This window comes from Arachis duranensis, chromosome 9, assembly GCF_000817695.3.
Source record: "Arachis duranensis cultivar V14167 chromosome 9, aradu.V14167.gnm2.J7QH, whole genome shotgun sequence".
Lineage (NCBI taxonomy): Eukaryota > Viridiplantae > Streptophyta > Magnoliopsida > Fabales > Fabaceae > Arachis > Arachis duranensis.
Window position 1 is genome coordinate 39,261,776 of NC_029780.3, and position 9,145 is coordinate 39,270,920.

General features: G+C 29.7%; 1 pseudogene; it reads left to right on the forward strand.

Moving 5' to 3' along the window:
• Positions 1-287: 287 nt before the first annotated feature.
• Positions 288-9,145, forward strand: part of LOC107465493 (bifunctional 3-dehydroquinate dehydratase/shikimate dehydrogenase, chloroplastic-like) — a 12,007-nt pseudogene continuing 3,149 nt past the window's right edge.

The window sequence follows — 9,145 nt, forward strand, 5'->3', positions numbered from 1 at the left end:
TAATGTCTAAAGTTTTCTTACTTTTTTCCGTTCTGATATATATATTTAATTATATAATATTATATTAATAAAAATAATTATTTTTTATATTAATCACGTAAATAATAATTTAAAAGAACAATTGTGGCTGTTACACTATTAGAGTTTTAGTGTATCAAAATTAACTTCTAACGTAATTAATTACTATACTATTTAAATATACATGAATATCAACATATATAGGCATGATAATATAGCTCACCAGACACCAGCCAATACCTACTTAAATAACCTATTCGATCTCGTCTTGAACATGCAACATTATTTTTCTTTTTCTTTTATTTTTTTCTTATTCGTTCTATTTTCTCTCTGAAGCTTATCTTACTCGATCACTCGCTGGTTTTGTTGATTATCCTCCCACTACTACTCGTTTCGATCCCTTCGAAATGACCATGGCTAATGTTCCGGTATTCATTTTCTTGTACAACAACATGCAATTGCTTCGCAAGAAGAGTTAGGAACAAAAATAGATAAATAAATAAACAAAAAGAAACATTGTAGTTTATTAAATTCATAATATTAATTGATATATATTTCATCATGTCATGTTAGTTATTCTAATGTTCATCATGCATCCAAATGACATCACTATTTTATTTCTTTTTTTGTTCGCTTCTCTTTTCAATATGCATGGTCAGGAATAAGAATAGGATGAAAATTTCTATGAACGAAATCCGACCCGTCAGTAAAATGTATATATTTTCTATTCCGCTTGTCTTAATAGAAACCACAAAAATTGAAATTTTATATTTTCTACTCATCAAAATTATGATATTATATCATAAAATTATTTATTTTTAAAAGTTTGTATTATTAATTAAAAGATAAATAAATCTTTTCAGAAAAAATTTAAGTCACAAAGTAAAGAATTAATTATTATTAAATTTATAATTTTTATCATCCATAAATTTTATTATTTTGATTCGAGAGTGATTAAATTCTCATTTTCTTATTTAGAGGAACTATAGATCCGATCCTTGTATATCTAACAAAAAATACATACAGTTAGTAGGGAAGGATCTTGGAACAGTGGCGGGTGGAGGAGGAAGAGGAAGAAAAAACTCATGTCTAGTATGTGCAGTAATGATGGCGAAATCAGTGGAAGAAGCGTTGATTGTGATGTGGAAAGCTAAAGAAGCTGGTGCTGACCTTGTTGAGGTTCGGTTGGACTTGTTGAAGAACTTCAATCCTTCACATCATCTTCAACTTCTCATCAACAACCGCCCTTTGCCCACCTTAATCACTTACAGGTAATAAATAAATAATCATGTTACCATCACAATTTTATTATCATTTTTCAATGTGTACATATGTGTTTGTTACATATATAATTATTTATGTTCTTCGTTCTATTAATTTAAATTTCTTTAAAAAATAATTTTATAATATAATATTAAAATTTTTATGATTCAAAAATTTAAAATTGGATCATTGTTGATGTAAAAAAAAAACCATTGACATAAAACAAACAAAAAAAATCTATGAAATATTCAAACAATGTCAAAAGAGATTTTTGTTAATGTACACCTTTCTAATAACTTAAACTTTTAATAGAAGTGATTTTATGAAACTGATCATCCATCTTTAATTTAATTTCTGTATTTTCTTTATTTTTTTCTGTTTTCTTAAACACTCGGTGATGAAACCATGTATGTTCTGCATCGATCAATGCATCTAATAGATATATATCTTAAAGCAATACACTTTATACATATACAAAATTGTATTAAAGAAAATAGATCCACACATAACTTTCCATTTCACTTTAGCAAGTTCAAATGTAATGTCTTACTTAAGGAATCAAAAGAAAATATATAAAAGAATGTCTCTAAAAAATTGTGAAAAAAGTATTGTATAATAAGATGTTATACCTTATTAATTACATACAAGATCATGTTAAAAAAAAGTTGAGAAGATCTATTTTTAAAATTGCACATAAAAAATTATATATTTGGTAATTTAATATTGTTTTCTAACTTTAGATATGTATTTTTTAAAATTTTAAAACTGTAATATAACACAGAGATATCACATGAGACTAAAAAACGTGAATTTAAGTAGATGAAGAATAATTAGAAGTCTTAATTTATTAATGTAATTCTTAAATGATTAAAATTTAAATATATACGTATTTTTTGAAAATATTAAAAACATTAATTTTAAGATACTACTAGTATAAAACTATTTTACACATGCATTCAGTCATTTAAAAAAATTATTAAAAACTATTTGCATCAACGTTAAACTCATTAGAAAAAGAAAAATTTATTTCAAAGCATTTTTATTTAAACATTAAAAATTAACTGGAACCGTCAATATATTTATATCTCATTGAAAAAACCGTGTTATGTTAAGTGTCACCTACTCACCTAATATTGAACATAAACATAAAAAGCTTCACTATGGAACGGTGAAAACTCAAGTGCAGTCGATTTTACATAAAGTTGATACTTGAGAACTGTTAAATGATTTAATTGATTTGATTAAATTTTCATTTAACAGCCTCTCAAATATCAACTTCATACGAAGTCCTGAATTTTCACCCCATGCAATAATAAAAAGATTTAAAAATATGAATATGGATGATGTATAAATTGTGAAATTTATAGTGTTGTACTGCAAAATTATTATATTGACTTAGCTTTTGATGGTGCATGTACTACGTACATAATGTGTGTGTTGATGAATTGTACTTTGGTATCAGACCAATATGGGAAGGAGGACAGTATGATGGTGACGAAAGCAAGCGACAGAGTACTCTACGCCTAGCCATTGAGTTGGGTTCTGACTTTGTTGATGTTGAATTAAAGGTAATTTATGTCACTGCCATCTTCTATACCTACCTTGTGTCATATAATTAATAATCACCCAATCATTTAAGTGTAAATAAAACGTCAATTTCATTCAAACTGTATTCATATTTCACTCGATAATGAAGTTTGTGTGAATTCACATAGTTTTCTTTTCATATATAATCTAATTGCTGTTGATTAGTATTATGGATTAAATATATATATATATATATGAATATTGTATGGTAAAACGCAAGGAGAAAAAAAATATGGTGGGATTGAAATAACTATCATTCTATATATTTAAAAAAAGACATTAATATTCCAATCAATTTTTTTGTGTATTTTGACATAATAAGAACAAACATTCATTCATGAAATAGTCATATATAGTACTTACAGATAAGAGAAATTCAAACATTAGATCTAAGTCTAATGAAAAAAAATCAAACACTAGCTCTCCATGGTTTATTTCTTTCCACTTTAGGTTCAAAAAGAGAGAGAGAAAGAAACGCAGAGGTTTACTTCAGAATGAGATCCGTGTCTATATAGTAAATAATGTACTTTACAATGTCCCTCGTTCTAAATGCAATCTATATATCTATTAAGAAATAAGATTAGTTTTTTATGGTTTCAGTGGCTAAGAGAAGGGGGTTGAATCTTAACCCCTTTTTTTGCTTGCTAATACTTGCTGGACTTAGAGGAGACTTTTCTGTTTTTGTCTCGTCCCTAGCCACGAGACTTTTTACTTTTGTCTCGTCACTTGGCACTAGACATTTTTTATTTTAGCTCCTGTGCAGCAGAAACAAAAATGGAGAAGTAGAGAGAGAAGATTACACCCAGATATATCCTAGTTCAGCTGCTAAGTGCAATGCAGCCTACATCCAGTCTCCATCACAACAATGATGGATTTTCACTATAATCATCCAGATTACAAATTGTAAAGTGCTAACCCAACTTACAAGGGGATTCCCACAGAATCATGAAACACAACATAGATGAATAAAGGAACTCTAAGACATCTATGGCTTTTTCTTTTAATTTTGCACTCTATGCCTTTTTCCGCTCTATGGCTTTTTCATACAAACCTCACTGTTTGCCTTTTTCCATGAGACTCAAGACATGACAAAATTAAACAGAAAAATTACAAAACAGAATACATTGAAGGAGAAGAAAATCTGTAAGCTTAGGTAGCTATGAGACTTTTGTGCCTTGCACTCTCAGATTTTCTCCTCTTTTCAAACCGTGACTGTTTACCCCTTTTATAGAGAAGTGAAGCCTTCACAGTTGAAACACAAAACCGAGCTTAGCTTCTTTTCCTTCAAAACAGATCTGGTTCGGCCACACAGAGAGAAGAGGTAATTCGTGCAAAATCCAATATGCAAGTACCTCTAGTTCTTCCTTGGTCATCACACTTCATCAATCCGGGCGCTCCATCCTTGGCTTGCTCTCCAAGATGGATTTCTGGCCCTTGATGCTTCATGATGATGATGACTTCATCTGCTCCAATCTCTGCCTCTTCCATCACTTCGCCACTCTAGCTACTTCCTGTGGTGGTTGAGCAGAATCAGAGACAAGTCATGCCTCCAAGAATCTTCACCTTGCTGGCCGAATCTTCTTCTTTCTTTTTTGAGTATGAAGGATCCGAGATTACCTCACCAAATCTAACCACTTTTTGGTGATAATCTCAGCCACAGCATACTTTTCTTTTCATATGTTTTCTTGTCATCATTAGCTTGATGGTCTTGATGCATGCAGCTTCTTCTTTTCGGTGAGTAGGTGTAGCTTCCATGGCTTCCTGGACAATAACCGAAAGAGAAGAAAGAAAGAGATGAGAAAGAAGAAAGAGAATTTGAACATCAACTAATGTGTTTTGATAAAGCAAAAAATAAATGTCCACTTCCCTTTTATTGAGCAACGTGTAGCTCATTGATACCCATCAAATCAAAGTTACTCATATTCTCTCTCATGTTTCCAATGCTAGCATATTAAATTTGAAATCCATCTCTTAACAAGAAATGAAATCCGTTAGAAAATATGGAGCCAATTTGCTTTCTTTCATTATGTATCGGACCAAGCATTGGATCTTTGGTTTGATATGGGCTTAATGTTGAAGTTCAATAAAACTGGCCCATTTATAACATTTGTTTTCCTGATGAATTTGGTTTCGGATCAAGCACAGGAAACTTTCATCAAAATTAAATCTGGACTTGGTTGCAACAACATTGAGCTTGGCCCATTCATACAATAATTCAGCCACATAATAGGAAACATGTAGCAAGGCTGATTGTTGGTTTTAATTTGGGCTAGCAATATTTTATTTTCCGGCCCAATTAAAAACCTGCACAGCAAAATCAATTTGATTAATATATCAATTAGCTTAATAATTTTGTTGTTAATAATGTTTGATCATCATCAATTTAATTTAGAGTTTTCCAAACTCATCGGTGTTTTTTTATGATTCCTTTTTTTTATCTATTAACGTCAATTTATTATTTTATCATCATAAAATAGAGTATATAAATTTTGCTTAATTATTTACTGAAGGTAGCTCATGAATTCTACAAGTCCCATGGAGGGAAGAAACACGAGAGTGTGAAGATCATAGTATCTTCACACAACTTTGAGAATACTCCATCCATTGAGGAATTGGGTAATCTTGCTGCTACAATTCAGTCGGTTGGTGCTGACATCGTAAAGATTGCAACAACTGCCTTGGATATCACGGACTCAGCACGTGTTCTCCAAGTCCTAGTGCATTCTCAGGTATTTTCACCTTCACAAAAATTAAATCACCACTATATATATTTTATACTTTTATTGTATTTTAGTTATAGATATAAATTTATATTAGAAGAATGATAGAGACCCTCAAAATTTATTGTTTTTGGTCATCAATAATTAAAAGTGTGGACTTGTTGAATTACTAAATTAAAAGAATTGAATTGATGGTTAAAAACAATAGTAAAAAAAATAAATTTTGATGGACTTTTAGTATTTTTATTTTATTTTAATATAACAGAAGTTTTTAATATATGATTTATTTTGAGCTATTTTATACTTGTTGATGAGTCCAGAACTTTATAAGTTGAAATAGGAAGGACAGTTAACATTTTAACTGAACAATGATAATTGTACATAGGTGCCAATGATAGGAATAGCAATGGGGGAGAAAGGATTTATGACACGAATACTGTCAGCAAAGTTTGGAGGATTTCTTACCTTTGCTTCAATGGAGGCTGGAATTGAATCAGCAGCAGGGCAACCATGTATCAGTGACTTGCTGGATTTGTACAACTTTAGACTAATTGGACCAAATACCAAAGTGCATGGCGTTATTGGAAACCCAATTAGCCATAGCAAAAGCCCTCACGTTTATAATCCAGCTTTCAAGTTTGTGGGATTTGATGGAATTTACTTGCCCTTCTTGGTTGATAGTGTCTCACGTTTTCTTCACACTTTCTCATCTCTTGATTTTGTTGGATACAGGTATGTAATTTTGTATCCTAACATGGATTGTTTCTTCCTGTATGATTTGATTTTGGACATCTTTATGATACAGAATGGGCAAAATAACCATTTTTTAAGGTTTTTTTCTTTTTTTTTTTTTTTTTTTTCTTTTTTTTTTTTTTTGCTAACTTACTATTGAAATTTGAAAGGAATGTGAATTTGTTTCAAGTAGAGTAAACAAATTAGAAGTTAGATAGAGTAAACAAATAGAGCAGTTAGTTAGAGTAAACAAATGTAGCAGTTAGTTGGTTAGCATGAAAGTTAAGCAGCTTGAGTCAGTTAGAGGTATTTAGCTCGTGTAGGTGAGCATTTTAATGAAAAACGTCGTTTCACATAACACGGATCTCTTTCTCACTAGTGATGGTCATAAAACAATATGTATTTTACTCTGTTTGTTCATGTGAAACGCGTCATTTCGATGAAAATTAGACACTAATATAAAATGATGTCATCATTTTTATTCATCAGTATATGTGACAAGTTAACGTGACAAATTAGAATGCTATTAACGAAGATGAGTTTAGGAATTAAGCGAGTTATGGTTGTAAATTTTGGGTACATCTTGGATCATTTAAAATTTTAAAAATCAATTTTATGATCAATTTGAGTATTAGCTCATATACTAGCTAACTGATAGTTCCATCTTGTATATAAGCATCATCTCTTAGATCCGATAGAGATAGAAGCTTCTAGCACACTTTCAGATCAACGCACAACAACAAACTCTCCCTCTTTTGTATCTCAGCTCTGTTTCTTGCATTCTGAGAATCATAGTTTTCTTCTTTCCCAACCATTGTATACAAATACAATAGTTACTTAAGCTAGTTCTTCTTCTTATTATTTCTTTAATAATACAGTTACACGATTCCTCACAAGGAAGATGGACTTAGGTGTTGCGATGAGGTGGATCCTATTGCCAAGGTACTTACCCTAAAAGTTTATCCCATAATTGTGGATGCTATGGTCTTAAACTGCAGTTGTAATTATAGTAATTAATTTATAGCCACAATGGGAGTTATAGACTGTAATTTAAAATAATATAAACTAATGTTTAGTGTTAACGAATGTTTAATTTCTAACAAAATCTGTTATTTTTTCAGGAAATAGGAGCTATTAGTTGCAATGATTAAGAGGCTACAAGATGGAAAACTACTAGGTTACAATGTTGACTACCTTGGGGCCATTACAGCTATTGAGAAGGGACTAACAGGTCTCTATATGTTTCAATTATTTTTTATTTAAATTGTTAACTTAAAAACAAGCTTTTATTAATTAGTTACCTGTAAATATGTGAATTTGTAAATTTGTAGAATCAATCGGAAGATCCAAATCTAGTTCACCTTTATCTGAAAGACTATTTGTGGTAATAGGAGCTGGTGGTGCAGGAAAAGCACTTGCATATGGTGCAAAAGTAAAAGGGGCAAGAGTTGTTGCTAATCGTACATATGGTGTGATAATATTTTTGTCTTTGCTTTATTAGAATTATTATTCCTGATTAATTAACAATTATGCTTAATTAATTAATTTCAGCCAAGGCCAAAGAACTTGCTGAAAAAGTGGGAGGAGAGGCTATAGTTCTATCTGACTTAGAGAAGTTCCACCCAGAAGAAGGAATGGTTCTTGCAAATACTACATCTATTGGAATGAAACCAAATATTGATCACACACCCTTACCAAAGGTTTGGAGTGAGTTAATGTTGCATAAAATCCTTTAGCTAAATTTATTGGCTGAACCCATTTACCCAACTTAAATGAATGAATTTTTATCTTTAAAATTAAACTCGTAAAAATGAGAAGTTAAAAGTGTTAAATGGACTTGACATGATTAATCCGAAAAAATAGTAACTTAAACGGACAAGTCATGAGTTAAACTAGTGGTCTGTTTAAAATTTTATTTTTTTATTTTCCAAAAAAAAGAGTAATTTTTTTTTCAATTTTCACTAGTCCAATTTAAAGACCTGACTCCTTTGCTAAAAAAATTGTTTGTTTACATTTTTCACTTAAAGTGACTGTTTTTGTAAAAAAAAAAAATTTATTTTGGGCCAAAACTATATTTTATCTATTTTTTTTTTAAAATAGGCCAATAGACTAATCTATATAACTCATTATATTAGTTCATAGTTGTAAAAATCGGATTGAACCGATTCGACTAAAAAATCGGTGAATCGGACTCCAACCAGTCCGGTCCAGTCTTAAAATTGTTTAAGATCAAGAACTAGTAAGAATTAATTAAACTAGTAAAAATCGATAAAAAAAACCAATTCAACCGAACCGCTCAAAAAAAAATTCAAAAATTAATAAAGGTGTAGTTTAAAGTTATTTCTTGTTATCTCGTATGCTAATTATTAATTATATAGTAAAATTGCATAATAATTTTTTTTGATAATTTTTTAATTTTATATTCACCTATAAAAAATTTTTATTATGAAAAAATATTAGAATTTTATATACTTATTTAATAATAACTGAATTATAACTTATTGATTATAATTTATTAAAATTTAATTATTTTTAAAATATTAGTTAAAATATGTATTTTAAATTTTTAATTATTTTATATTTTTTATTTATATATAATCAATTTTTACCAGTTTAACCAATAATTTATCAATTAAACCAATAAATTAATAGTCTGACTAATTCGATCATCGGTTTGATTTTTACAGCTATGTGCTGGCCATGAGCGGTTTACGCTTAAAAACTAAAACTAGGGAATAAACAAAAATAAACGAGACAACTCCTTTGATAATACTAGTGTTGCATTTACATATATGTGCATACTGTTAATATGTTGGTTTTGATGG